Consider the following 15421-nt stretch of genomic DNA (forward strand, 5'->3'; position numbering starts at 1 on the left):
TCCAGCACATAACCATAACACGAGCTGTAACTTGGTTTACATCCTTACTTACTTAATGAGGTGGTGCAGTGTCATAAAGGTGTGCTGAAAGCTGACAGGTCCTGGCATCAGTAGGATCTTACTATGCTGTGTGATTTAATCTCCACAGTGTGTGTGTAAGAGCTCACTGAGCTGTGTGAGATCACTCATTATTTATTCTTTCCTCTTATTATATATCTACCTAAACTACAACATTAAAACTCATCAGGTGTTTTGGAGCAAATACCTCCCCAAACATGCATATATTGTATAAAGTGAATTATAACTTTGCTGATCTCTGTTTAACCACTTCTGAATGTAAGATATAATATCTGCTCAGAAAGCTATTAATGTTTCATTAGAACATCTCAAATAATACCTTTTTAAGATAAATCAAAACTGGCTTGAATCCGTAAGTACACGTCAAAGCTTTACATAGCTGAAAATAATGTTTCAAGGACACAGAAAATAATAAATTCATGAGTTAAATTAAAACTTAGCGTATTAAAAACATGTAAAATTTAGATATAAAGGGTTTTGCCGAAAGCTGTTCCTAACTTTAACCTCCTGTCTGTAGTTGAATTGTCATTACCCCAGTGAAAGTCCCAAAAGGCATGCAAACAATTAGGTGTATTTCTGTCACTCCCTTCAAGGGACTCAGTGGGTTCACTTCTTCAGGCCATATCCCCAAAATCTTGCTCCTTCCATTTTCTTATAAAATTTTCCCCTCCACATCCATCCACATTTGACTCCACTCTACCCCTTTCTGCTTCACATGTGCTTGTGTTTTATGTTGCTGGTTTGTCTCTTTTAATTCAAAAGTCATGTAACTGCCTCATCTTTCCCTTATGCACTCTCGTCCTTGTCTGCATAATTCACAGAAGAGAGGCAGCACCAGCGCACAAATTCATGCCTACTGTATGCACACACTTGGGCATGCAAGCGCTCCTTTTCGGGATTGCACCCACGAATGTGCAGCGCCTCACACAGCTTTGTGTGGCCTTGCAACAGGGACAGTTACATAAGGAGAATATTTTAGGGGTCTTGCCTACTTCAAAGAGGTACCGCGTCACTGTGCCATGCCACATCACACAGCCGTACATCAACAGGGCAGAATGTGAAAGAGCGGCAAAGTGGTGACTTGCGTTTTCCAAAAAATCGATTTTCCATTTTCTTTGGATGTCTGCTTTTCCTATTCTTTCCTGCATACGTGTTTGCATGTGAGGTTGCAGCTGTGCGAGATCAAACATTGATATTGATGACTTTGGAGCTTTGGAGGCAATGTTGTAGTAACTAAAGTGGATTTTTGTTCAACTGAAACCCACTGAGGAGCAGATGAGGAGGAGAAAGCACAGCTGTGTCATGGCTAATTGGGAAAAGGAGACTCTGCCTGTATGCACCCGAACACACACACACGCACAAGCACCCCCACACACGCAGACATGAGCAAATTTGCAGTCATACAAATACTGAAAAACACTCAATTTAAAGCTTCTGAAATACTGTCAGTTGACGCCACCTTTTAATTAATAACCTCAAGCTTCATAATTTAATTATCTATGTAGCACATTAGACATTTCCATTAAATGATATCAGAAAAACACAGAATAGCGAATGATTGTGTTTTTGTGAGCCATATTGCCACACTTCTCAAACTTGACTGAACCTGATTCACCGAGTGCCAGCTGCTCATCTCTCAAGCATTGTTCTGCTCTAAAAAAAAGAGCATTAAACTGTTTTCCAAATCTCATTTGCTTTATAACTTAACATCCTCAGGAAATAATTCAGAGTAAAAAACAAACTGGTTACGAATTAAATCTTGCTCTAAGTCAAAACTGTTTGTGCTTAGCAATATTTTCAAAGACACTCTTGAGGCATTGGAGTCAAAAGCAAGTTTGATTGATTGACAGAAAAACAAACCAATTATAGTAAGTTCTCATATCTGGAAAGCACAAAGAGTCCAGTGAGACTATTTTCTGGTTGGCTTGTAAATGACTGATTTCTGAAAAGGTCATAGATTGTGAAACTAAATTTTCTTCAAGTTAAATTCTTGCCTTACATGGGCAGACACAGGTTGCCATTAGATATTACTGCGGTAAAAAAGGATCATATACTGATCGTCTCTGCCCATAAAGCTTCACTTATCTGGTTGGATTTCACTCACAACAGTGAGAAACTGATACCAGTTGTCAGATTTGTTTTGTAGAAAAGATTTGGTTGGATATTCTACCTTGGCCCTGTCGTGGGGAAAAAAAACTATTTCCAAACACTGTTCAGGTAAAATCACTCAATCAGGTTTATTCATGAATTGTGCACAACTCAGAGAGCTCGTAGGACAATCAATAATGAAGCAAGTCTGGATGAAAAGCTCTGCCAGGCAGAGACAACACAGGAGTTTATATAAAAGGGATAAGGGATCCAAAGCATGGGAAACAACTGGATACCATGCAGCTAGGAAAAACAACATCCAATGTTGTACATGTAACCCAAATAGCTTTATCTTGGTGGGACTATAAAGAACTTAGAATCAACATATAGCAATAAAACTAGCAGGTGTAACCTTATTGTAATTTTTCCACATCAGCCCCTCCCAAGATTAAAATTTTCCTTGTGAGACCCCATCCTGAAGATAAAGAAACCTTTTAACACAGAATTACTACTAAAAGCTCTATATGTTTATGCAGTATTGACATCACTATCTCACAACCAACAAAACCCTTTGACATTGAATTAATTATTTGTTTTTACAGTAACTCTCCCACATTTACAGACTAATAAATATGCAACGATGAAGCGTTACGTCCCGGATAAGGATGTTTTTTGTGAAGTGACATATACGATGTTCTGCACTAGGATCCTCCTACTTAGTAATTGGTTGTGACACAAAGATATTCAAGCCAATCATCAATCAGCAGCAGACACAAAGGAATGCACTGCTGGACCATGTGGCCCCATGGCAACAATTGTTTGTTGTAAAGGGATGGACATCTATTGTAAAGTTCCTGTGAACTGAATATTTGGTCAGATTGGTTTGTAGGAAGAGCTGCCAATTTGTTTATTTCAAAAATATTTCTTGTTTATGTGATTATTATTTTTTAGGCTTGACAAGATAAAAAAAATTTAGTTTAGGGGTCTTTAATTTGTTTTGTTGGCCTGAGATCTCCCTGAAACTAAATACCAATGTGTTTTCAAACAGAAGATAAGCAGCAAATGAATGGCCTAAAAGATAAAGAGATAAAACATTTCAAACAGCCATGTCTCATCATCTCACCCAACATCTCCCTATTTCCTCTAGAATGGCTAAGGTGCGTAATTGTAAAACAGCTAATCTAGTTATGGTATGAAGCTACACTGTAAAAAAATATCCGTAAATTTTACAGTTAAATAAAGTAAACCATGAAAATTTAAAACCGTAAATTGGAAATCAGTTTTAGACTGTTTCTTTAACAAGTAATTACCGTAAATAAGATAATTAGGAAAAAATGTAATTTTTACTGTTTTTCTTCAGAAAATTTACATTGCCCTGCTGTTAAAAAAAAATCTTGTAATACTTTTAACAGTAATATGCTGTAATTTTTCTAGTAGTACATACTGTAGTTTTTGCACTCATCCTTCTTAAGTAATACAGTTAGTAGCTGTTAAAAATGCATACTGTTGTGACAATTACAGAAACATACCGTAATTTTTCTAGCAATGTATACCGTAGTTTTTGCATTCAATAATTATAAAGTATACAGTTCGAAACTGTTCAATATGCATACTGCTGTGGCAATTACAAAAATATACTATAATTTTTCTAGCAGTGTATATCGTAATTTTTTACATTTAATTAATCTAAAGTATACAGTTCAAAACTGTCAATATGCATACTGTTGTGGAAATGAAAACAAATTTGCATTTAATTCTCCTGATAGCCCAAATTATGTAAAAATAAACAAATACTTGCAATCGTCTTAAGTTGTGGGTCCTGAATCTGGAATCTATTAAAGTTTGACTTTTTGAATGGAATTATGGAAATTAAATATCTTTCCTGTACTGTTCTGTACTGTAAATTATCTTGTTGCCAATATTAGATTTTTTTTTTCATTAACAAATAAATTAAAATAATCTGTACTCAGTCACAGAAAATGTTTTAGAGATATTTGTAGTCTATATTGTAATATAATTTATTCGGTTTAACAAAAGTCATGTAAGTCAAGTTTCCTGCCTGTAGACCTGGCAGGCAGCCTGTAGTCAGTCTTAATTAATGGCCCAACAGGGGGCCATTAACAGGGCCCCTGCACCTGGCCCGCGCGGACAGGCGAAGTGGAGTTCTGGCGGTACTTTGGAAGCTGTGGATTTGAACGGACCAATCAGCGCGCTGCATTTGAGGACCCGTCGCACTCGGTGGTTCGCGTTTTTGTCCAGCTATTCCGCTCAGATTGTGCAGAGACTTCATCATCCAACCTTCTCCATCTGATCGGCTCTCTTTCTCAGGTAAGGAAATATTGCGGAAATTTTCAGAAAACAAATAGTTTGAATTGCATTCGGTTGGTTGAAAAGAAATTTCAGGGGAAACGAGGAGAAAAAGAAGTTGTGGAAAGTTAGCCTCTCCACAAAGCTATTGCTTACATCTGTTTTGTATCGCCATTGCTGTAAGCTATCCATCGAAGTAATATATTTAAGATGTATTCATGCAACCTGTGTGCAGAAACAGTTAAATCTGTTAAAGCCTTTGTTCTCCATTGCAAACTGCATCGCAACGAACCCAGGCGTATGTTCAAGTGTGTTGCAGCCGGTTGCAAGCAGGTGTGTACTGGTTATGCAGCATTAAAAGCACACTTCTATCGTCATCATAATAGCATGCCAACAGTTGCTCTGGACACAAGTTTGACAAAATTAAAATGCACAGTTCCACTTTGTAAATGGGAGTGTGAAGGGATAAAAGCTTTGGTTGTTCACTTGAAGGAGCATATAGTAGAGGGGCGCCAAGTAACTTGCCCTGTGAAAGGGTGCACCTCTGTGTTTCGTGTAAAATCTTCCTTTACCTCTCACATCTCCAGGAAACATAAAAATTATTTGGAAAATGTGATTTGTGAAACCCTCATCTATGGTCATGAGCTTTGGGTCATGACCGAAAGAACGAGATCGCGGATACAAGCGGCCGAAATGGGTTTTCTCCGTAGGGTGGCTGGGCTCTCCCTTAGAGATAGGGTGAGAAGCTCAGTCATCCGGGAGGGACTCAGAGTAGAGCCGCTGCTCCTTCACATCGAGAGGAGCCAGTTGAGGTGGCTTGGGCATCTGGTCAGGATGCCTCCTGGACGCCTCCCTGGTGAGGTGTTCCGGGCACGTCCCACCGGGAGGAGGCCCCGGGGAAGACCCAGGACACGCTGGAGGGACTATGTCTCTCGGCTGGCCTGGGAACGCCTCGGGATTCCCCCGGAGGAGCTGGAAGAAGTGGCTGGGGAGAGGGAAGTCTGGGCCTCCCTTCTGAAGCTGCTACCCCCGCGACCCGACCTCGGATAAGCGGAAGAAGATGGATGGATGGATGGATTTGTGAAACAAGTAATGAAGATACTCAGAGTGCTGCAAGTGCTACCACAAAAGATTCCAGTGTGCCAGATGCAGAAGACACAGTCATGGATGGACCAAATTTCAGTGACTTGTATCTTAGGAATGTATGTATGTTTTACATAAAACTACAGGGACAGCATCTTCTTCCATCATCTACCATTCAAAACATTGTAGAAGAGATGCAGAATATACATGAATTGGGACAGACATACTCTTTAAATAGATTGAACTTGCTTCTTAAAGAAATGTCATTTGCAGATGAAGACATTGCAAAAATCTGTGACACAGTAAAACAGTCGGACTTGTTCTCAGCTTGCCACACAGGGCCGATGAGAACTGCTTATTCTAGAGCCCGGTGTTTTAAAGACATGTTCAAATATGGGGAACCCAAAAAAGTGTTGTTGGGCAAAGATGAGGACAGAAAAGATAGATTTGCATACTATGTTCCTGTGCTAAATACGTTAAAAGGTATGTTAGATTCCAAATATTGGCAGTGCCTAATGATGGCTCATGGCGTTTCAAAAGATGATGTTCTCTCTGACTGTGACCATGGTAAGGTGTTTATGTCCAACGTATTTTTTCAAGAAAACCAAAATTGTCTCAAGCTGGTTCTCTATCAAGATGCATTTGAAGTTGTGAACCCATTGGGATCTGCAAAAAAAAAGCACAAGATCTTGGCTGTTTACTTTTCTCTACTCAATATGCCACCCCATGTCCGATCAAATACTGATCATATGCAGTTGGTCTTGTTGTGTAGAGAGAAGGATTTCAAGGAATTTGGCCATTCCAGAGTTTTTTCAGAACTGTTGACTGACTTGAAAATACTAGAGGAGAATGGGATAACTATGGCAGATGAATCAGTTGTGAAAGGAGCACTGTATTGCATTGCTGGAGACAACTTGGGCTCTCACTGCGTCGGGGGTTTTACGGAAAATTTCAGTACATCTCAGTACTTCTGCAGATATTGTCTGATTACTCAGTCTGAATTTCAGAGTGAAAATCCAGCTATCATTGGACCAGAGCGGACTCCAGAAACGTATCAATCTGCCACTGAACAGCTGGAAAGAGAGGATGTGACAGAAGTACAGGGGATTAAGTTCAGGTCAGTGTTTAATACTTTAGAGAACTTTAATGTTTGTTCACCAGGCATGCCCCCTTGTCTTGGCCATGACATCTTCGAGGGTGTCCTCTCATATGATGTTGCCCTTTATCTCAAATACATGATTGTCAAAAAGAAATGGCTGACATACACAATTTTGAATAGGCGCATCAGACAATTCAAATACAAAGCAACAGATGCTTGTTCCAAACCTTGTGCTGTCACTCAGTGGCGCAAAAAGTGGGTATGCAGGGTATGCAACGCATAGGGGCGCTGCACTAGAGGGGGCGCCAAAACCCCGTCTCGAAAAATGTTTTTTTCTTGTTGGCATTTTCTATAATTAACAGAATGAAATGATCATTAACAGGAGAACAGCACTGATTAGGCGCCCCTCTGCTCCTCCCATGCAGGTGGCTGTGCACGCGCCCCTAAGAGTACGCAGGCGTGTTTTTTAAATTTTTTTTTTTATTTTAGACTACCACTCATAGTGCACTTGACAAAATGGAGCGGCAGAAAAAAAAGCTGTCCGGGGCGCAAAACAGAAAAAGTAAAAGGGAGAAGGATAAAGATGTTGGCGGGATGAAAAAAAGCCTTTCAATGTGGTTGAAAGATATTAGGTAAGTACCGTCAGTGTATTAGCAGGACAGGAAGGCTGTAAATAATCAAGTTAGCTAAAGCTAGCAGCTAGCCTAATACGGAATCGTCCCATATTTGCTGTTAAAAGTTGCCTCCCCTATTAAACCATTAAGGGACGCGATTTGTTTTGTATTTCTATGAATATCTGATACATAAACCTATCACAGACACATAACCGCGCACTAAGTAAGAATGACCGAAATAAAACTCAGGAAATATTAACACAGGAAAGCTAAAGCTGCTGTGGCGGCAGTGCCCAGCTATGGTCCAACACTTAGCCCTCCTGGGTGCATTTTTTCACTCATATATATTATGGATTCTTTAATTAAAGATGAGTTGTTCAAGTTCATGCGTGTATCAGACAAATTAGTCATCAGAGTCACTAAAGCCCTTAAACTCAAAAAGGTTGGTGACCTATTTTACCAACCTTTTTGGCAGGGGGACACTTGAGTTTAAATGTCTTATTCAATACCACTACAGTGGTGTTGTGATGTATCTGATAAGTCAGATCAGATGTAATGTCCAATCAGTAACTGTTATCCAACAAGGAGTGGCCTTTACCACACAAAATGGGGGACACATTTAGGCAGTAGGTACATGGTTGTAAATGGCCCACAGAAAGTTTCTGATGGTCCATATCCAAGATCAGAGAAGAATAAGAGGTGTTTTTCCAAAGCATACTGTTTTCGTTTACTGTCTAATGGAGAGAAAGTTAAACGAGATTGGTTACTGTATTCTAAAAATACTAACAGAGTCTATTGTTTTGCATGTAAGCTTTTTGGTGAAGCTAAAGTTCTTGACACATGCCTTGTGGAGGGGTATAATAACTGGGGATGTCTTTCAAAAACACGGAAGCACCATGAAACCAGTAGTTCTCACATAAATGCTTATCTGACGTGGAAAGAAATGGCATCTCGCTTACGCCTAGGTAAGACTATTGATAGTGAACTGCAGAAAACCATGGCAGCTGAAAAAGCACACTGGAGAAGTGTGTTGACTAGAGTTATCGACTGCATACTTTTCCTTGCAGAGAGAAACTTGCCACTAAGGGGGAAAAATTCTCAGTTAGGAAATCCTAAAAATGGAAATTTTCTGGGAATCCTTGAGCTCATAGCGCGATATGATGTAACACTGGCAGTGCATCTTAGAAAGGCTGCCTCCAAACAAACCACTGGATATCTGACATGGTGCACTCAGAATGAATTTTTAGATTCAATATCAGAGTGTGTTTTGAGTAAAATATCTGCCAAGATCAAGTCCTCTAAGTACTTTGCAGTGGAACTGGACTGCACACCTGATATTTCAAAGCAAGAGCAGGCCTCAGTCATCATTCGATATATGGGGGGGCGCCGAAGATATGTTCGCATCCACCTCAAAAATATGGAGTTGCGCCCCTGCTGTCACTCCAAAAGCACTGAAACTCAGTGGACAAGCAGTACAAAACTGGAATTTCTTGAGACTGTTGCCTCTGTTAATTGGTGATAATTGGATTCACAAGATGATATATGGCAGTTAACATTGCAGCTTAAGGATATTGTTGACCTGATTTGTGCTCAGCAAATTTCCAAGCCTCAGGTTGCATATTTGAATGTTCTCATCCAGGAATATTTGGAAACCAGGAAGGTATTGTTTCCAGATAACGCACTGAGACCTAAACATCATTATTTACAGCACTATCCAGTGCTGATTCTGAAATTTGGTCCACTCATCAGGCTCTGGACCATGCGGTTCGAGAGCAAACATAGTTACTTCAAAAGATGTGCCAGACAACTGAAGAACTTCAAAAATCTGTGTTTGACTCTTTCAGAGAGACATCAAATGTTACAGGCCTTTCTTTCTGCTGGAACAGTGACTCTCCCAACCTTGCAAATAAAAGATGGCTCACCATTTTATTTAGAACTTTACAGTGAGGAAGTTAAAGGTGCAGTTCTTCATTTTGGGTTCACTGAAAACAATACAATGACTCCCACAGATGTGCAGTATAATGGAATAACGTACAAGAAGGGCCAATTTGTAGTCAGTAGGAATGATGAGTCACTGGAGTTTGGTGAACTCATCTTTACATTGGTGAAGGATGAATCTGCACTTCATTTTCTGATGAGAGTGTATCGTGGAGAATTTCTTCCACACTACCACATGTACTTTGTAAAGGATGAAACAAGAAGATTAGAATGCAGACACATTAGTAAACTGATTGACATGTGGCCATTATCATCTTACATAAAAGATGGGAATCGGTTTGTACCATTAAAGCATAGTGTTTTGGCAGTGTAAAGGCTTGATATTAATGGTTCAGAGATCAACCTTTTTTTAGCTTTCTGTATTTCAACAGATATGATGGATACACAAAAGGACATCCGCGATGCCATTCGAGCAGCGCTTCCTGGTCTTTCACAGGAAGTTTTGGCTGCTTTAGAGGATGTGTTGGAGAAACTCGGCACTACAACCACAGATGATTTCCAGTATATCACCGAAGGAGACTTATTGCCTGTGCTGAAGCCCATACAGGCCAGAAGACTGGTTGCTGCATGGGCCCAAAATAGTAAGTATTTTGAGATATAGTCTTGTGTAACCTTTGCATAAAAACATGTGCTTTACACCTAACTACAGATCAAAAGTGAAAATGAAAGGTCAACAAAGACACATTTCAATCATATTTCATATGTTTGTTTATTTGACAAGGACAACAATGTACAGCTTCTCATTTACACCTGGTAGTTCCTGTGCAGGGGACACACAACAGTCTGCTAGAAAAGGAAACACTCTACATTAACAGTTCCCTAACATTACTTTACACAAGTAATTTTGATATCACTAACACAATTTAAATGATGAAAAATTGTAACAGTAAAAAGTACATGTACTTGTATATATTTATGTATAACTTAATTTGATATGACCAGTCGATAAGATATTTCAAAATAATTGCAGTTGTGAGATTTAAGCATATTGTGTATATCTTGTTTTGATAAACATTTTTTTTTTCTTTACCAAAAACTTATATACTTAATGTTTTTCAATTTCATGTGTTGTACCTTTCCAGACTCAATGGCTTCAACTTCAGGCGGGGCATCCTCCTCTCCACAGTCTGTTCAGTCCTCTCAATCTGCAGCCTCACTTTCACAACCATCGTCTGCTGCTACTTCATCGCCTTCCCTGAGCTGCTCCCCAGTTTTGCCAACCTGGGTTGACAGTTTTCAGATACCGTGGCAGAAGCTTCCAGAAGAGCTGATACAGACTTTGGAACGACAGAAAAGGCCAAGTGCACGACTTCGAAGACAAATGGTGAGGATTATTGTCTCTGAAATGATGCTGATTTGCAAGAATCCAACCAAACGCAACACTACTGAAATAGCAGAAAGGATGGTGAGCAGGTATCCAAAGTCACTTAAGGATGTCATTGATGGTGACGTTATTGGACTTGGTTATCATTCCTTGGTAAAACAACTCCAGGCAAGAATTGAAAATGTCAAACGACAAGACACACCAAAGATAACTAAACGCAAGGCAGAATCAGATAATGACACTGATGAGATACCTGCTGAGCAGAAAGCCAGTGTTCAAGACACGTATGGCTGTGTCAACTGGGCGCCAAAGTTTTTGCCCCTTTCTGAGACTGTAGAGAGTCAGCTTAAGAAAAAAGAAGACATGAAAAAGATGTTCAAAGACAAAAAATATGCTGCAGAAGATGTGAAAGAACTTATCAAGTCCACCTATTACACGCAACGAAAGGACATCAATAAAGGTACAAGCATCCTGAAGCTATGCCAAGAATGGCCTTTTTTGTTCCATGAAACTGGCATGGCAGAACACTTCCAGCAACTTACTGGCATCAGTCTGATGGAAGCCTTCTTCACCAATCTGGACAAAAAGGGGGAGCGCATCGTCAACTTCCTGAAAACTGTTTTTGCTCAGAAAGAAAAACAAGTTCTGGAGTCTCTCCTCAAGTTAGCAAGTGAAAAAGGTCAGTCCAGTGGTTGTACGGAGATGATTCTTCTTCTACTTGCTTTTTTTGGTGAGAAGGAAGAGCATATGTTCCACTATGTTGAGAAGACGAGCCTTGCTGAAGAGGTTGAGATGGAGGATGTGCCAGCAACACTCTGCCTTATTGTGTGTGGTATGTCTGAACCAAGTTGACAAAGTAGTTGAATGGTTCACACGGGCTTTTTGTGATATATATTTGTTCATGTTTTTTATTCAAAGGGTCCTCTTGCTTCACTGCAGACTGCTTCATGTTGAGTATTGATCAGAAGATTATCAATGACCACATCACTGCCTTCTCCTGTGCCATCTGCCTGATGTTTGGCAGTTACTACTGTTTTAATATACACTACCCAGTGGGACTGCGGTCAACACTGGAGTTCCTCCAGAGGTAATTCTTATACTTACACACAGTCTATATTTACCAGCAAGATAAAGTTTTCACAACATAGATCAGAATGTTACTAGTTACCGAAATATAATAAATACAAAAGAAATGGAGGGGAAAAAACTGCTAAATCTAAATATTCATGATAGAAATAATGCCAGTAGAAACTGTGAAAATATTTTATCATTTCTTTGCTGTTGCTGAGAAGTGTTTAAATTGTATATTTTTTATGGCCATGGAGACAGAAGAGTTCTTCAGTCTGTTTGTGAAGCAGGATAGGCACAAAAGCCTGTCACTAAATATTCCTCTGGCTCTGCCACTGAATCCCGCCACCACAAAGCTGGATCTTGTGAAATCTTTCTGTTAAGTCATTTATAAACATAACATTAAATGCAATAAAATTTCTTTTCTTCAAGGTGTTTCTTTTCAATTAATCCGGAGAGAGGAACAAAAGTTGAGCATAGCAAGAGGAGGAAGATCTTTGCGGTCAACCCAAGAGTCCTCACGCTCATCGCTGACCTTGCAGACCATGAGTGGACTTAGACCATACTTTGTGAGTCATGTGATATGATGTGTAATGTTGTTATGTTGCGGTATGTTGAAAACTGCATTTTCTTGGTATTTAAGGTTTACACTGTAAGATTTCACATTTTTCATCTTCATGTTAAATTTTGCAAATTTATGTTAGACATTTTTTTTATATATATGTATATAGCAGATGACAATAACACAGATTTTATGCTGCACCACTGTCACGGCTTAATGAATATGTGGTGATTTACAAGTTTCAAGTCAAAAAACCTGACAAACGTGAACAGTTTAGTTATCTATTTCAGAAAGGTTACAGTGGTGCCCAGCACATTTGTTAGAAAGTTCTTATTTCTGTGTATGTGCCAATTCCATATGATATGGATTATTCATTTGAAACACACTGCACCGGGGTTGAAGTGATAATGTTGTGTCATATCTGTTCAAACTTTTGCACTAATATAAGTGCTTGCTGCTTTTTGGAAGATGTTACAAGTTCTTTGTAATCAGTGTTCACAGGGTTGTGAGAAGTTTGCACAGCCCAAAAAGTTTTCATTAAATGGAAAAAATACAATAAAGTTTGGTTTTTGGATACTTTATGTAAAATTTACTTATACTTTTCTATGTTTTTACCATTAGACAAAACTGGTAACACATTATTTAGCTGCTCTAATCGATTTGATACTTTTACCAAGTAAATGTGCACTTTTTAATTTCACAATTTGCACTAACTAAACATTTCTTTAATGTTTCAATGTTAATTTTTAGCCAAAAAGTTTATTTTTCTTAGTTTTATATAACATTATGGCTTCAAAGTCAGTAATTAACCATAAAATCAGCAATACTGGTGCTCTTTTACCATTAAAGAAAAGGATGAATATCCTACATTTTTACAGTTTTTTCCCTTTGAAAAATAAAGACAAAACATGTATTAATACAGTAATTTAGGGAAATGTTAGCATGGTAAAACTGTTAAATTTACAGTAAAATGTTTTCAAATTTCATGGCATGAACCGCATCTTATATATCAATTTTCGGACAAAATATCATTTTTATAATGGTAATAATAGTAATTTTTACAGTAAAAGGTTAAAAAAACAATTTATTACTGTAGAATCAGCAACACCAATACTCATCTATCGTAATTGTAAAAAATGTCTTACTGTAATTTTGACGGTGAAATTCTGGCAACCACAGCTGCCGGTTAATTACTGTTTAAAATACAGACAAAACCCTGTAATTGTGCAGGAATTCAGTGACATATTTTATAATTTAGACTGTTAATTTTACAACAAAATACTTTCATATTTAATGGCTCTAACTGTATTTGTAATATTGTTTTACTGATAATTTTAGGATAAAACTTGATCAATTTCAATGGTAAGAACTATCAATTTTTACAGTAAAAGGTTGAATAAAACACCATTTATTACTGTAGAATCAGCAATTGTAAAAATTGCTGACTGTAATTTTAACGGTTAAATTCTGGCAACCACAGCTGCCAGTATTTTACCGTAAAAATGACTTTTTTTTTTTTTACAGTGTACCAACGGCTTTTTGTTGTTGTGTTGACTCATTATTGTTCAAGGTGTTATTGTTTTGCATCTGATAACAGAAGGTCTCATCTTTCTTTATGTCTCACTCTCAAAAGCAATCCCCAGATATATAAGGCTTCTTTGTAAAGTGTTCAGAATTTATGGCCAAGTGCTTCTGTGGATGATTAGCATCTCCCATGGTGGCAATGAATACAGATTGCCTAAACACAGCAGTCCATGACTGCCAACAATAAATTTAGCATTCAGAAATATTATTTCCCAGATGTATTAACGGCCCAACAGACTGTACGCTATGATGGTGATGAGGAATTTTACCAAAGGAATCTAACAAAACAGAGATATTGGTGTGAGTCAAGATGTTTTCACCATTTGAATGTCTGATGAAGTAACCTAAAAAAAATCTATCTTTTTCCAAGTGCACGTTTTGTCTAACAGTATCTTGTTTTGTGTCAAATAAATTGTGTAAAAATAATCATGGAAACAATTTGTAGACATTGTTGTAGCTTTTGTGTTTTTGCTTGTCTAATGGCATTGGAAATAGAAATATATGACGTGTTTTGGTTGCGTTTGTAATTTCTCAGCAGCATGGCAAAGTGTTGCCATAAACCAACATCCAGTCATCCTACTGCATATTGCCCTCTGTTACAAATAACATAGGAAGAAAAGCTTTCCCAACATTACCTTCTTCCACATGAGATAGTTCAAAATGTGTAATTTTATTTTGGACTGAGCCAGGCTACCCCCTGTTTATGTCAGGATTTGTCAAAAAAAAAAAACTGTCTCTGGAATGAACATCACAATTCAGAGACACGTAGGTACAGAGGTGGTACCTAAAACTCTGGAGTCACCAAAAACTTCTGGAACCGATCCATAAACTTTCTGATTGCAAGATGACTACTCTTCCCACAGCCGCTCCACTTAGGGTGCTCATATATTTTTAAAAGCACTTTATAGTTTCATCCCCAGATGGCCAGAGAATCTTTGAGAGCAGAAAGAAATGAAACAAGATGGTGGTATGACGGTAAAGTAAACATGCTCCCTCTTGACGGTGTCTGACACAGTCAGTTTTACATCCTTCATCCCAGCATGCTCGCTCTATAGAAAACAAGACCACAGAAAAGGCAACCCCCCCCTACACACACACACACACACACAGTTATTTTATGTTCACACCGGAGTACAACATGTTTTAAATCTGCTAATATATATAACAAGCTTGTGTAGTCATTGCAATAGCATGTTTTATTAACTTGATTTTTGATGTTTGAGTTTATTCTTGGTGTTCTGTTTTCATAATTCTGGACAACACAATGTCCATAGTACATATTATTAATTTCTGATAAGTTCTCTCCATCTAATGTAAGTAATGAATAAGATATTTAATTTTTTAACTTGGTTTATGTTGTGCAATGTTCTGGACAAAAAGATAAAAGCACCTAACAGTGACTGTAAACCATAAAGCCAAAGCATATCTTCAAGTATGCTTGGATTTCCACCTATGATCCATTTTAACTGAACTTCTTAGCCGTACGTGTGTATTTAAAGTGTGGTCGAAAAACCCCCACTCACACACAGTTCACAGTAGGTAAAGGGCTCCAAAAGTAGTAAAAAGCTTCAAGTGAATCAAGATGTTTGCCCTCATTTTTCACGCATTTTGGATCA

At 38.3% G+C, this 15421-nt stretch overlaps 1 protein-coding gene and 2 long non-coding RNA genes across 19 annotated transcripts in view; 1 reads left to right on the forward strand and 2 right to left on the reverse strand.

Annotated features, from left to right (window-relative positions):
• Positions 1-15421, reverse strand: part of trpm3 (transient receptor potential cation channel, subfamily M, member 3) — a 154311-nt gene that overhangs the window by 48743 nt on the left and 90147 nt on the right. The gene's annotated exons all lie outside the window — the stretch shown is intronic.
• LOC114154024 (uncharacterized) lies at positions 9958-11393 on the reverse strand. The gene is made up of 2 exons (XR_003597462.1): positions 10342-11393; positions 9958-10027 (listed from the first exon to the last, which is right to left on the reverse strand). It is a non-coding gene; the product is annotated as an uncharacterized LOC114154024 (long non-coding RNA).
• LOC114154023 (uncharacterized) lies at positions 11418-12765 on the forward strand. Its single transcript, XR_003597461.1, has 2 exons — positions 11418-11678; positions 12092-12765. It is a non-coding gene; the product is annotated as an uncharacterized LOC114154023 (long non-coding RNA).

This window comes from Xiphophorus couchianus, chromosome 12, assembly GCF_001444195.1.
Source record: "Xiphophorus couchianus chromosome 12, X_couchianus-1.0, whole genome shotgun sequence".
Classification (NCBI taxonomy): domain Eukaryota; kingdom Metazoa; phylum Chordata; class Actinopteri; order Cyprinodontiformes; family Poeciliidae; genus Xiphophorus; species Xiphophorus couchianus.